Here is a 16,167-nt window from a genome sequence, read left to right on the forward strand (position 1 = left end):
TGTCTGGTTTATTTGTCTAACTCCATCTTTAAGCCTATCATGCCAGGTTGTATGTATGTCATACGGAGGGATAAGAGTTTTAGTCATTTGTTAAATAACAGAAGTAGCATAATTCAAGTTCCATTTTTTTCTAAACACAAACACACATGGACACACAATTGTTTTCTTTATTTCTAGTCATGTATTTCCTGAACTGATTGCCTCAACTTCAGATGTCTGTCATCATTGTGATGTTGCCAAGTTGTTTGTATCTCACTACTTTAATTTTCCTTATACATATAATATTGATTTCTAATGTCTCTCTGTAATCACTTTTATTTGGTGCCACTCTTCTCTAGCTGCCTTTGTCAAAAGCTGGCTCCCAAAACATTACAACAAAACTTTTTGATGAGACAAAGCTAAACTTGTTACTTAACAGGCAAAGAAAAACATCATCACTCAAAAGCTTGGCAGTGTCTCAGAGATTTGTAACTTTGGCTTAATGCAAGTCTTTCAATGTAAGAATTTGATTAGAATTGGGTAAGAATCATGATATGAGAGTTCAAAATTGTTGGAAACAGCAGATGAAGATTTTGAAGCTGAGACTCAAGGAGTTTTAGGATACAAGCCCAAGGAGAGTCCTGGAAGAGTAAAGAAATGCTAATGAAGACAGTAAAAGAAAGCAGAACCAAGTTAATGAAGACAGTAAGGTATGGTTTGATTTCAGCTTCCAGGCTGAGGGTTGGGATTGACAGTTTGGTTCTCACTGTCTACCTTATGTATATCCTTGAAGAACTGAAATACCTAAAAATCAATGTGCTCTTTCCTGGCATCCTCATCCTGAATAGAGAAATTATTATTTTCTATCCAGTGGTGGGTATCTCCAAGTATGAAGTTTGAATGCACTGGCCTCTTTGGTCAACTTTTTACGTTGCCAAGTTGTACCTAGTATCTGGAACAATTTTACCATTTATTCTATGGCCATTTTTACAGTGCCCTTGTGGTTGCCATCTGAAAGGTGGTACACTCAGTCCCCTTTTTTTTATAAAACCTTTGAAGTTGTGGCACACCACAGAAGTGAATAGTCTCTTTCTTGTGCTATTAGGGTTAAGGAAAACCATTTTTGCATACATTAGGGTGAGAGCTACTGCCTCATGACTTGTACCTCATGGTCCTAATTAAACCTCTTGGGGTCATGGAGAAAAAGGCTTAGCAATCCCATATAAATGATCTTCAAACTCGGAAGACAAATGAATGATTTTCCTTGATTTCTTTTTTTTTTTTTTTTTACTGCTAAACTTCTGAAGACAAACATTCAAGTTGATTTATAATTCTGTTTGTCCTCTTGTTCTCCTTTTGAAATGTTTCAGATCATCAGTTTATCGTTTTTGAAATATTGTCCACACAGGACACTTAAAACTGAATATAGTTCTCAAGTTGCTGTTGGACATTCTAAATTGGGAGCAGAATTATAACTTCTTTGGTCCTGGGCACTATTCATGAAACAAAAGGATAAATTATCTTTTCTGGATGCCATATCACACATTGATTTGCATAAAAGTTAATATAAAAAGGAACCAGGAGTTGTTCCCAATTGTTTGGTGGCCCCATCTGATCCATGTCTCTGTCGGGCAGTACAATAGAGTGGCTGGCCACATAGTTTCAGGAGCAGTGTTATTGAGATTTTAACCCCAGCTCCATTGATTACTAGTTAGGCAAACTTGGACAACTAATTACCTTCCTGACTCTTAGTTTTGAAGTTGAAAATAAGATTAGAAAAGTATTTATTTCATTGGATATTGTAAGGATTCATGTGAGTAAATGATGTCAAGTCCTAAGAACAGTGCCTGACATAAAATAGAGGGCTGATAAATAATAGAACTTACTATATTTTAGGTAGCTCTATTTTTCATAATGAAAATAGCCTTTTATTATTAAAAATGATACATGTACATTACTATAAAATCAATCTATAAGTGAAAATTATAGAGAAAAATATAATCTAGAATTTGTCACTGTCAGAACTTATTATTTTCTACATATTTCTGTGTCTGTAGGTGTGTTTACAAAATTTTATAAAATGAAATTATACACATGAAGTCTTGTATATTATTTATGATATGAACATCTTTCTATGTCAATTTTTATAGCTTTATGCCAGAGGTCAGGAAACAATTTTTGGAATGGGCCAGATAGTAAATATTTTATTTAGCCTTGTGAGTCATATGCAGTCTCTGGTACATAATATTCTTTGTTTTATTTTGTTGTTTATTTTGTAGCACTTTAAATATATACAAACATTTTTTAGCTAACAGGCTGTACAACAAGAGGTCATGGACAAATTTAACCTACAACCCAGAATTTGTCAACCCATGACCTATACAATGACTTTCCAGTAAATAAATTGTACAAATGATCATGTTTATTAAACTTTTCCACTACTTACATATTCCCTTATTTTGAAAAACTGGGATGAATTTTGAACAAAACTTTACGCAGAATTTTTTTTGGATAATTTTGTTCTCTTTAATATTTTAAAACTGGAATTTCTGGGTTATAGTTTTTGATACATATTAAAAATATTATCTTTTGAGCTAAGTATAAGACCTTAAATTAGAAACCTTGATTCTGTCATCTAAATTGCTGGGTATTCCCCACAGCTTCAGATTAGTGGAGAATGCCTTCAGCAGTCCCACATATAGGTCATTGCTGAGTTCAAAGCAGAGTAGCATGCAATTACCTACCTACTTTGACTTTGGCATCACATATTTTGAAGTTATTTGGAACTTTTTAAAATAAGAACTGAATTCTACATAGCTGTGCTTAAATCAAACACACATTTTTCCCAACTAAATCCCAATAATATCAGAGGTTATCAGAAGACTAACAGAAAACAGGGTAGTTTTCTTTCTTAATGGCTCACACACCTTCTTTGAACTCTTCTTAAATATGTTTCTGGGTTGGTATCAATTCCTAGCCTACAGTTTGTGAAGTCCATTGATTATTATTTGTGAGTGCTTTTCTGTGGGGTTACTCTGTTGTGCACTGGTGATATATTAAAGAAGAAAACATCATCCTCCTTGTCCTCAGTTCTGGTGGGGAGCAGACAAGTGAGCCATTAGACTGCACTCTGGAAAAGAGCAGGGAATTCTTATAAGTCAAGGCTTCATTTATGTAGCAGCCATATTCTAGAATCTACCAACTTTAAGACACTGAAAAGATGACTGACTGGAATGTTTCCCCCAACTTGTCTCAAGTACCTTGGGAGATCCGAATGAATTGCAGGCATTAATTATGTGACTTCCACCTACCAAACGGGAACAGAGCTAACCTTAAGAATGAATGGAAGTCTTAGACATATGGATTGAACAGAAAACTAAAAATATAGACTTATCCATTTTAATTAAATAAGCTCACAGTGATTGTGGTTCTGAATTCTAAGACCAGAATATGAATTGTTTGAGTTACACAAATAGAAAAAAAATAAAGAAAATTGGAACATTTTGGTATGAAGAAAACTGTTCAAAAGTCATAAAGAAAATTTTGAAATAATCATTACTTTAGGAAACTCTATGATTCTTTACATTTGGTCTGGTGGATTCCTGGTTTCACTAGCTGACTGCATTTTGTGTGCAGAGTGCCATTTATGTCACTCAGTACAGCTAAATAATTCAAAAGTTTTTGAAATTGAAAGTACTGCTGTGGGCATATTGTTATAGTGGAATGTATCAGTTTTTATATCAAGGAAACAAGAGAGTCCTGGACTTCAAAGATGGGTTATGTAGGAGTCTTAATGATGTTGAAATCAGACTTCCTTCCTGTGATCCATTTCAGTCTTTGAAACTATATTTCATCACTTGAAAATAAATCTCGTGCCATAGAAGTGTCTCCCCCAAGCCAGAACCTAGATTCTCAGTACTTAGACTTTCCTTGTTGCAATGATTGTCATTTCTTTAAATTAGATTTTATATTGTGCTTCCACTACATAATATAATATAATATAAAATGTAAATTCTTTTTACTTGAAAGCATATGTATTAATATTTGGTAAATTAAAAAAAAACATATTAAGAAAAAATCCTTAGTGTATAACTTGGAGGAAATTTGAAAGATAGAAATGAGTCTCTGATCTGCTTCTGCAATACCTTCTGAAGACGTGCAGGTATTTATAGTCTCATTGATATCCTTCTAAATGAACTATTCTTTGTATTTTCAATGGACTTCCAGATAAATTTTGAATATAGATTGAATTCATTAGAATACATCCTTTACACAGTAAATTGGAATGCAGTTCTAGAATATTTGCTGTTATTTCCATGAAGTTGGGACAATGCTGCCATTATCTCTATGTGTTCAGTGCCAACCTGAGTGCTTGACAAATGGTAGATATTAATAAGCATTAAGTGGAACAATGGAGCTGTGCTAGAGGCCACTAGGTACTAGTTATGTGATTTACATGCAAAATGAAATAATTGAGAGAAGACTAAAGTGAGATTCTTCTAAAATGTACAGAATTTCTTTGGAAAGATTCTGTAAACTTACAGGAATTTTATTTTAAATAAGATTCCTTTTCCTAAACAGGGTTTGAGTATTGCCAAGTTTAAGGAATTTATATATCTACCAGATTTTTTTGTTATAACTTTTATCTAGGAATTTCTCTCATACTAAAATAGAGTGTTCTTTTCCTATGTATCATTCATAGTCCAATACAAAATTAAATAAATGAGGTAAACTCAAATAAAATCATATTGCAGATGGCTACCTTCTCCAATTTTCTCACCTTGCCCAGTCTTTGTCCCAATGGTGGGAAATATGGAGATGCTTCTATCCAAGCCTGTTTGCTGCTTTTCAGCCTGAGATCCCGGACTTAACCTGGAATGCAAGTACTCTAGTTTCATCCTCTTTAAGATCTAAAACCCGGTGAATACCTGCTGGCTGCTCACCCAAAGCTGTGTACTGACCACCCTGCTCATGATAAAATCAAATATTACATAAACTGTGGTCCTAAAATGATAAGGGGCCCTATGTCGTTCATCTCCCATTTATTGTTTTTCTTAGGTTCTCTACCATCTTACTCTATCACGGAGTCACTGTTTTCTTCCATGATAAACATTTTATTCAGCTCTGAAACTAGATTTCCTATGAAACTTCAGCAAGACCATGAGAACACTATTGGTATTCTCATTATGTCTTATCTTACACAAAGCCTTCTTTTAAACAGCATTGTATTAAAAACAATGAGATAAATCTCTGGTCTGTTTATAATTTTCAGAAAATATTATAAAATATTATTAGTTATAAAATAAGCTTAAAAACTAATTGAATATAGAGTAACTAGGAGAGATTAATTTAAAAACATATATTTTTCCTTAAATTTGAAATCAATATTTTATCTCACTTAAACTCATAATCAATATTAAGTAAAGTAAAAACAAAACTATAACTATTAGCATGAGAAGAAGAGCTGGGCCATTTCATTTCAGAAACATGAATTAATCAACACAGAGGCAAAAGGAGTGAAGAGATGAAACTAAAACCTAAAGTTCCTGACATCTAGAGAGGGACAGAGTGGCCATGACAGGGTTTATCTTTAAGACACAGTTGAACAGTTGAGGAAGCAAAATCTATGAGTAAGCAGCTGAATCTCCCAGCAGAGAGAGGGGAAAGAGGCAACTCTCCAGCCTGAGAAAATCCACATGTCCAGAATATCGGAGCAAGAGTGAGAGAGAAGGCATTCTACTCCAGAGCTTCTCAGTTCTTGAATTTCTCACCCAGCTCCTCCATTACCAGCCAGGCTGCCCTCTACCTTCTCATGTGTCCTATTCAACCTTCTAGGTGACTAGTTTGCTTCCGTTCCTGTGCCTCTTCTCCCTGTTCTCCAAACGGGGGCCAAAATGACTGTTGCACCCCAATGTTCATAGCAGTGCTATTTACAGTAGCCAGGTGCTGGAAACAGCCCAAGTGCCCATTAGTAAATGAGTGGATCAAAAAACTGTGGAACATTTACACAATGGAATACTGTGCAGCAGAAAGAAAGAAGGAACTCCTATCTTTCACAACAGCATGGGTGGAACTGGAGAGTATTACGCTAAGTGAATTAAGCCAGGTGGCAAAAGACAAATACCACATAATCTCACCCAATACAGGAACCTAATGAACAAAAAAAAAAAAAATCAAATGAGCAAAACAGAACCAGAGGCATGGAAACAAGGGACAGAATGACAGTGACCAGAGGGAAAGGTGGGGATGGGGGGAGAAGGGGAAGTGTCTAGTCACGGAGCTAGTATAGATGACCCATGGGCATGGACAACAGGAGGAGAATGATTGTGGGAGTGGGGGCAGTGGAGATCAATGGGGTAAAAATGGGACAACTGTAGTAAAACAACAATAAAAAAAGATATTTAAAAATGTATATCAGATGATAAACTGCTTCTGCAAAAAAATCTCCCAGTGGCTTTTCTTTGCTTATACAGTAAAGACAAAACTCCATACGTAATTAGGCTTCTTTCCACCTCTCTGACCTCCTTTCTAGTCCTTCTTCCCATCCTTCCATGTGCTCAGCTGCACTGACAAGCTGCCTGCTCTTCTAACCTGCCACACCTTTCCTTCTTATATATGTCCTAGGGAGCTGACATTGATTCTCACCTCAGGCCCTTTGCACTTGCTATTCAGTTTGCTTGGAATGTACTTAATCCAGATCTTCCCATGAGTGTCTCGGTACTTAAGCCTCAGCTTAAATGGCACCTTCTCAAAAAAAATTGCCTCACCACATACTTTCTAAATATCAGTTTTATTTTTTTCCCTATTGAACTTAAGTGCATTAAAATTTTTCCTTCCTCCCTCCCTCTCTTCCTTCCTTTCTTCCTTCCTTTCTTCCTTATCTTTCTGCCTTCTTCCCTGTTTTCTTTTTCTATTCTTCTAGCTGTCTGTACTCTCTTCTTTTTATATTAACTATTCTATTTTTCATTGGATGCTTCCTTTATTATAAACACACATAAACATGAAATATGTCTGACTTCTTTACCATAATAATCCTTAGTACTTAGAAAACTGCTTGGCAATCAATTAAAAACTGATTGAGTCACTCTAGTGCTAATGCATATTTCCCACAAATCCTCCTCCCTCTCCCATCTGAGTGGGTAACTTGAATAAAGCTGTTACAGGCAACCAAAATAAACTGAGGCTAAAATAACTCGTGTTATCAGTACTAATATAGTGAATCAGTTTCTTATCTATGCTGCAACATTAGCAAAGTCTGGTTTTTCCAGCAGTTCCTCTTGTGGGAAATTATTTCCCACAAATAGCCAGAAATCCTGACCCTTTTCAAGACTATTTTAAATTCAACACATTAAAATATATTATTTTATTATTAAACTCCACTAAATAATGCAAAATCTTTGTGGTCACATTTTTTTTTTCCAATGTGAATTAATCAGAGGGTGAATTTCTGAGTGTCCGGGAGATATAAGATATTTTGATGGTGAGGTAAAGAGATTTAGGTAACTGAGTATTAACAGGATGGGTGGCGAGGTGGGGTGCTGCAGTGACATAAGATTACATAACCAGGGGACAGAATGGAGGAAGGAAAAGGGGGAGAGACTATCTCCCAAAATCTGTACAGATCTGACCTTACACTTGTTCTGTCCCTAGGTAGGAATAGAGACAGGAAATGTGGGTAAGGGGTTTCAGGAGATAAAGGGACCACAGAAATTTAGAGACTGAGTTAGCACAGTCATTCTGTGTCTTGTCCTTCATTTCTGCTTGTCCACAGGTTGAAATAAGACTATGAAATCATTTTTCTTGGGCCACAGCCTTGCGGAGTACATGCCTCCATCCTGAGGCCTGATGGGATGGCTCGTGCCACACATATCAGCTTCTGGTTCTCCTGGGGAGGAATTCAGGTCAGAAGTATCATGTTGGTACAAGTTATCTCTTTTGCTGGAGAGGAAAACAGTCAATACATGAAATACCCTGAGTGTGATGTGGCTGCCAAAGATATCTATGTGTGCTCATAGATATCTTGAAAAGACAAACTCAAATAATTATTGGAAATCTGACTTCTCTTATACTCTCTTCATTTAGACACAGTTAGCTTTCTATAAAGTTGCATGTATTTTGTGGCAGAAACCCAGAATAGAAACACCCACCCCTCTGTGGTGGAAAGCAAGGGAAGCCCACAGCTTGGCGGGATCATGCCATTCTGATTACTCCAGAGTCTCCAGACAGCTCTCCTTCAAGTAAGAATGTGCTCATCACACCATATGTTGAGTCCTGTGGGAAAAATTTTTTTCAACAAAACATCCTCAAGTCTTAAAGGCAAAAAAAAAAACCATACGTTTACTTTGTAAAAGAAATGGCTATTATAATGCAAAACTGTTTTCCTAAGTTGGTTTTATTAGTTTGGTTATAATATCTAAACAGTTAAGGAATGATTCCTGAAAAATTATCAGTGTTATAGTCCCAGATTCTTCTTATCCAATCCCTTTTCCCTCTTCTCTCCAAGGCATTAGCAGATGTTTCCTTCTTCTCCAGCTCCCAGTCCTTTATTCATGATGAGGGGTCCCCCCAAATAAATCTCTTGTCCTCCATTTTAGTGCCTGCTCTTGAGTGACTGGAACCACTTACAGGTGGTAGTGAGAGTAGTCTAAGAAAAGAGATGGTAGGACGAGGTTTGGGGCAGGTGCACATATCACATTGTGGGTAAAATGAGCACCACCCTGCAGAGCACGTGGGGCAAAATAGTCCCTGCACAAGGCGATAGTACAATTGTTCAAGATTTTACCAATAGTGACCCGGGAAGTAAATGCAAGAATTCGGGTATTTGGAAGATACCAAAGACAGCAGAGTGGACTGCTTACTGTTAAGTGGGACTGGTGCCTGCAGAGAGGTAATGGGGGACTGTGGGTCCTTAGCAAGCAGTTCAAGTTTGAGTGAGAGCTCGCAGTGGGGGAGTGTGCATGGATGTGGCCGGGGAGGAGACTGCTGCCTAGTGGGTGCAGTGCAGAGCTCCAGAGACATTTCTATGTTCACACAAGGCAGGTCTGCTGTTCTAAGGTCAGAGCCAGGGCTGGGCAAAGCTTAGACCCTGAATCATAGGTTAAAATCACGCACATGGCAGAACACACTGAATAACTGTATTTTAAACACATATAATGCACTTTTATCTCCAAGTTCTTGAGTTGATGTATCCCTCTCTCCCAGACTGGGCAGGACAGTCAAACCAAATTGGGGCAGGCTTGTTAATCCCCAGTGTGGAAATCAACAAAGACCACCAAAAGGAGAATGACCAAAGGCCGTTTATTCAGAGTTTGCTATAGCAAGAGCCAGTCTCTGTCACTTCCACATAGACTCAAAGTTAGGTAGACAAGTAGGGAAACTTTATAATGATAAAAGGAAGGGCTTTGGGTGTGTCTTCATTGGATGTTAGTGCGTGGCAATGACATTGGTGAACTAGCTAACTAAATGTGAGCCATGTTATGTGATGGCTTGGGGAGCATATTTGACTTCCTCTGGCTGATCCTGAGGTGGAAGCAGAAGCAAAAAGGGAGAAGCTGGTAATCACTGAACAGGTCTCTCGAAGAGAGGTAGAAAATTGGAATAATTTCTTTCTTAAATCTTTGGTATTTGTCACCAATGTTATCATCTGGGCCTGGTGCTTTCTGTTTAAAGGTTATTACTCATCAACTGAATTTCCTTAACAGATATAGGCCTGATTTGAGCCAATTTTCATGTCTGGAACTCATTGATTGAAAGGTGGCAAGGTCCATTGGAAGAAGAATTATGTAATACCATGGATAATGTAGACTATAATTATTCTCTCAGCCCTTTCTCAAAGCTCCTAATTTCCTTGGGTGCACCATACACAAGGTATGTTAATCCAGGCCCTGAGAGAACTAAACACCAATACAGATAGTGACTTTGGAATCTGTGATCTCTCCCTAAAAATGTTTCCTAAAGTTTACGCTTCAGCTCTTGTATAGTATTTTGAAACCAGCTGAAAGTTGATAATAAATTACTTTCTGCTTAACCTAATGGAATGCTTCTTGTTTGTTGTATGTTACTCATTCTTAATTGACATGTTCATAAGAATGGTTGCTAACTAGCTTCTCAAAGATATTGGTATATAGGATGAATTATCTTCACCTGATTGAGTTTCAAAGCCGTGAAAATCCTGTTACCATGAAGGGGTTTGGCACTGTATTTTGTGGCAAAAGTGGTAAAATGTTATCTGTGCTAATACGGACTAAGGGGTATATTGAGGGTGAGAACTTGGCAGACCAAGTTACTGCTGTGAACACTGTTATGGTTGAGAATGAGGAATATGAGAATTGTGCAATTCTTGAAGAAAGAAAATGACAATCTTGGCCTATTAAATTTTAGGCCAAGATGTGGTCAAAAGACCAGAAAATTTTATGCTTCCCTAATTTAACCTTTCTGTCCTTTTCTCTTCTCTTTTTTTCTCTTCTCTTTTCTTTCTTTCTTTCTTTCTTTCTTTCTTTCTTTCTTTCTTTCTTTCTTTCTTTCTTTCTTTCTTTTGTAGACTGAGTCAGTTTTGTCAATTTGTCAATTTTAAAATGTAGTTTGACTCACTAAAGCTCTTATGTAAATATTAGGACATTGATTATGAAAGTGTGGGACCCTAAGAATTGGAATGGTGCTTGGGGAAGTATTTGGATGACTGCAAATAACTCTAATCCCTTCCCACCACTCCACCTTCCCAGCTTCCCTTGATAACAGAAGCAGCCCTTCCCCCATCTGGTAAGCCCTGTCCTACCTTGCCTGGAGATATGCAGCCAATTCATTTGGCTGTATCACTTCACAGGAGCATGCTGGCTTTCCTCGTGTCTTGTTTCCACCATCCCCACTATTTCCAGAACTATGAGCAGACCTATGAAGAAAAGACTGGCACAGGAGAAAAATTTTAATCTTTTGTGTAATCACATCAGTAGACAATGGGAAATACATATGGAGATCAAGAGGGTGGTCTAGATAATTATGAATTGGGTTGAAAACTTCATTATTTTGAAACATCTAGAAAAGTTTCCAGCTGAGTGCTCAGATCAGCTGCTTGAGACCTAGTCTCTGTGGAGGCTTATATTAAGGAAAACACATGTCTCCTACTCCCAGGGCTTATGTTCACAATGCTTTGTCATTTAGATGTATATGTTTTTAAAAATCTTTTTCTTTTTTTTTTTTTCAGATTTAATGTGTTTTATTGATTAAAATATTACATTTGTGCCAATTTCCCTTCCCTCTGCTCCCCTCCACCCGGTGGCCCCCCTCCCTCCAGTTGTCCCCCCCTTTTAGATTATGTCCATTAGTTGTGCATACAGTTCCTCCCAACCTCTCTCCGTCTATTCCATTCCCTCCTACCTTGATCCCCAATTCCTATATCATCTCCCTCCCTTTCCCCATTCCCCCTCCCTGTTGACCTCCCCCCAATATGCTTCCCATACCCACAGTTCCTTTTCCACTCTCGTTGCCTATTTAGTTTGCCTTTGTTTCATCTCCCTAGCTTATGTTTATTTTAAACCAGTCCCTTTAACATCTCATATAACAGTGGTTTGGATCTAATGAACTCTTTCAGTTTTATTTTGTCCTGGAAACACCTTCTCTGTCCTTCTATTCTGAATGACAATTTCGCTGGATAGAGTATTCGTGGTTGTAGGTTTTGGATTTTCATTACTTTGAGTATTTCTTGCCAGTCCCTTCTTGCCTGTAGGGTTTCCCTTGAGAAGTCAGCTGATAGTCTGATTGGGACCCCTTTGTACATAATTCTTTTCTTCTCTCTTGCTGCTTTTAAGATTCTCTCTTTATCTTTAATTTTTGACATTTTGATTATAATGTGTCTTGGAGTGGTTCTCCCTGGGTCCAGTCTCTTGGGAACTCTCCTTGCTTCCTGGACCTGCAAGTCTATTCCCTTCCCCAAGTCTGGGAAGTTCTCCTTTATTATATTTTCACTCAATTTTTCAAGTTCTAGTTCATCTTCCTCGCTCTCTGGCAAACCAATGATTCTTATGTTGGGCCTTTTATAGCTGTCCCAGAGGTTTCTGATCCTCTCATTGTTGCTTCCCATTTCCTCTCTCTGCATTGGTTGACTGCTTGTTCCTTCTCCATATTCCAGTTTGTTGAAATGAACTCTGGATTTTTTTTTCTCACCATCTTTCTCGTATGCGGTTTTGTTCCTTTCGTTATGAAAGTTTTTCGCTTCTTTCTTATCTTTTTCCTGCTCTTTTGTGAATTCTGTAAGCCACCTGATAACAATGGCCCAGAACTGAGCCTCTGGCAGGTTTCTTATCTGTTCATCTGTCAGGTTCTCTATCTGCTGTCTGGTGAGTTGTGTCACCGGGATTTCTATAGTTGCCTGCCTCATTTTGACAGATGCGTTTTGTTTTCTTGGGCCGGCTGTCCGGGGCAGTGCCTGTGTACGCGTCACAAATCAGCGACCGGCGCCTGCCTGTCTGCGACCTATTTCGCAGCCCTGTGGTGCTTTCTTTGGGGGCGGGGGTCCAAGATGGATTCACACAGTTATTCTGCTAGGAGACCGGGATCCGTCCTCCCGCCCCCCTGGGCCTCACTGTTCAAGGCGATGCGGTGGCTGCTTTCCCCAGCGCCGGAGTCGCGCAAGCCAGGGGCTTGACCGGCCGGGATTCCTCGCCACCCCGCCGCTCCAGGTGCGACCGCAAACAGCACTGCCCTCTTTAACTCTTACCTTCCCAAATGGCACCGCTGGTTTATAACTTCATATGTTGGGCTTCCGTGTAGTTTTATTTTCTGGAATTTCTAGTTATCCTTTGTTTTGAAGTAGTTGTATTCCTCTCTAGTTGTAGAGGGAGACCTAGCGTGTCCGTCTAAGCCTCCATCTTGGCCAGAAGTCAAAAAATCTTTTTCTTTTAAAAATTTTTTTCTTTTTCTTTTTCTGATTTAGCACTGAGTGTCATTGCCATCAGAGAAAGTCATCTATGTGACAATGTCTTTGAAAAAGATTGAAACTAGTTTTATGAACTTGTAGTTTATTTCCATGTATTCCTGTTGCATGTAGAATTTTAAAATACATCCATTGGTTTTGGTCTATTGTACATAATCTCTCTCAGTCATTAATCTTTGCAACATTTCTTTATTTTGTGCCCTATCCTGAATAAACATTTAGGTTGCTCCTAAGTTTACATTCAACTATAATTTTTTTTTGCAATAAAAACATTATCCACTATCTTACAGTTGCTACACTTGCTGCTCTCTTATTTGCTTACATTTTTGCTGTTGAGAAGTTAACTACTTAAATAATATTTCTTTGAGGATAATATGTTTTGTCTCTCTAAATGATTTTAAAAACTTCTCTTTTCCTTAGTTTTTCAATTTAACTACAGAGTAGCTGAATACTTTTTCTTATCTTGCATTTGATTTTTAAGTTTATGATTTTCTTCATTTCTGGAAAATGCTTCAAATATTGCCTCTCCTTATTTTCTCTTTTATCTCCCCTATAAGTTACACTTAGTCATATGTTGGATCCAATCATTCTGTGTTCCAGGCTCTTAAACTATATTTTTTCCTATTTTTACCATCTACTTTGTCTTAATTTCCAATGAGTGCATTTTTCTTTTTTCTTTAATTTATTTTCTATTATTTTTCTATTACAGTTGCTGCCCCCCCTTTGCTCTCTCCTGCTTCGCCCACCTCCCCCCTCTCCCACAGTCCATCCCCATCTAGTTGTCCATGCGCGTGGGTCATTCATATTAGTTCCTTGACTAGACCCTTCCCCTCCTTTCCCACCTTTAACCCTCTCCCCTCTGGTCACTGTCAGTCTGTTCCTTATGTACATGTCTCTGGTTCTATTTTGCTTGCAATGATTGCATTTTTCATGGTCATTTTCACAAAACCACTTCTAGTCTTTTTTTTGTGCATGTGTGTGCTTATTTCAAAATTTTAATCTTTTAATGATTTGATACATAATTATTTTATAGTAATTATCACATAATGTCAATATATGAAATCCTTGGGTATCTTGCTATTACTTTGTTTATGTGATTATTTGTGCTGGCTCTGAGTCATAGAGGCTCATTTGTTATTTTCCAGTTAGTTTTTCTCTATGAGTCCTTATTTGGATAATCATATTCTATGAGTATCCTTAAGTACCTTATTGAGGGTGTCAGGAATATTTTTCCTAGGAAATTCTCCCTTTAGCTTTATGGAAGGATAGCAGTTCCAATTTCCTATTTTATGTAGCCTCAACTCCTTTTATTATTTTTTCTGGTTTACCTTTCCAGATTAGTGTTCTGGGTTGCTTTTGTCTGTAATATAGCTTCAATCTTACCTCAACACTTCTTGTATTTCATATCTTTTTCCAATAATTATTTTGTATAAGTTTTGGAATTTTCTTAAAATATTTTTTAGGATTGTCATTTAGTAGCAAACTTTATTGTGTTGTCTCTTTCTCCCCCTCTCTCCTTTTTAACTCTTGGCATTTGCTTTACTTTTTTCAGGCCAGGACTCAGTTATTATTTAAAAGTCTTTTATATTCCATTCCATCTAACATTTAACATTCTTTCAGTTTGAGAGTTGGCTTATATTTTTAAATAAAATATCATCCATTATATTTTAGCAAAAACTAGAAGTAGTGTATGTGCATTTTTAATGAATGTCCCAGGTTGTAAATTCTTTTTAGTCAGCGGACCATGTCTTACTCTTCATTGCATTTCTCCTACTTCCTGGTCTAATGTCTAGCATAAAATAGGTGCTCAATATTTAAAAAACGATAAAACAATTTATTTACTTTCAATGAGTTTGCTCTGTCATTTTTGAATATTTTGTCCTTTGGAATTTTCAGCCAGGGGCTCCTCATGAAAATTGTTGCCAATATACAGTTGACCCTTGAATAGCATGGGATTGAAATGAGTGGGTCCACTGATACATTGTATTCAATACATACTGTAAATATATTTTCTCTTGTTTGTGACTTTCTTTTGTTAAATGTATTTTATTGATTATGTTGTTACAGTAGTCCCAATTTTTTCCCTTTGCTCTCCTCCTCCCAGTACCCTGTTTCCCTCCAGCAATTCCACCCTTCTTAGTTCATGCCCATGGGTTGTGCATATAAGTTCTTTGGCTTCACCCTTTCCCTATATTACTCATAACTTCCCCCTGTCTATTTTGTACCAACCTATTATGCTTCTTAATCCCTGCACCATTTTCCCATTTCTCCCCCTTCTCCCTCCCAGCTAATAACCCTTCAAATGATCCCTATACCTATGATTCTGTTCCTGTTCTGGTTGTTTACTTAGTTTCTTTTTGTTTTTATTTTTTTAGATTCAGTTTTTGATAGTTGTGAGTTTATTATCATATTAATGTTCATAATTTTGATCCTCTTTTTTTAAATAAGTCCCTTTGACATCTCATACAATAAGGGCTTGGTGATGATGAGCTCCTTTAGCTTTACCCTGTCTGGGAAGTACTTTATCTGCCCTTTCATTCTAAATGATAGCTTTGCTGGATAGAGTAGTCTTGGTTGTAGGTCCTTGCTTTTCATCACATTGAATACTTCTTGCCAGTCTTGTCTTTTCTGCAAACTTTATTTTGAGAAATCAGCTGATAGTCTTATAGGCATCCCGTTGTAGGTAACTCTCTGCTTTTCTCTTGTTGCTTTTAAGAGTCTCTCCTTATCTTGAACCTTTGGCATTTTAATTATGATGTGTCTTGGTGTGGTCCTCTTTGGGTCTAGCTTGTTTGGAACTCTCTGTGCTTCCTGGACTTGTATGTCTATTTCCTTCTCAAATTTGGGAAGGTTTCCTTCATTATTTTTTTTCACATAAGCTTTATATTTTTTGCTTTTCCTCTTTTCCTTCTGACACCCCTATGATTCGGATGTTGGCATGTTTAAAGTTGTCCCAGATGTTCCGAAGCCTCTCCTCATTTTTTTCAATTCTTGTTTCCTCATTCCGTCCTGGTTGACTGTTTTTTTCTTCCTTATGTTTCAAATTATTGATTTGAACCCTGGTTTCCTTCTCTTCACCATTGGTTTTGTGTGGATTTTCCTTGGTTTTATTTAGCATAGCCTTTACTTCTTCCCTTACACATTTGCCATACTTAAGCATATCTGTCAAGTCTGTGAGCATCTTTATCACCAGTGTTTTGAACTCTTCATCTGTTAGGTTGGCTATCTCCTCTTTTGCTAAGTTGGCTATCTCCTCGTCG

The 16,167-nt window shown here is 37.4% G+C and overlaps 1 long non-coding RNA gene across 1 annotated transcript; it reads left to right on the forward strand.

Moving 5' to 3' along the window:
• The first annotated feature begins 534 nt into the window (after positions 1-534).
• On the forward strand, positions 535-9,942 carry LOC150019671 (uncharacterized). The gene is made up of 3 exons (XR_016509281.1): positions 535-689; positions 7,751-7,880; positions 9,681-9,942. It is a non-coding gene; the product is annotated as an uncharacterized LOC150019671 (long non-coding RNA).
• The last annotated feature ends 6,225 nt before the right edge of the window (positions 9,943-16,167 follow it).

Source organism: Furipterus horrens, unplaced genomic scaffold, assembly GCF_987537825.1.
Source record: "Furipterus horrens unplaced genomic scaffold, mFurHor1.1.pri manual_scaffold_2, whole genome shotgun sequence".
NCBI classification, from domain to species: Eukaryota; Metazoa; Chordata; class Mammalia; order Chiroptera; family Furipteridae; genus Furipterus; species Furipterus horrens.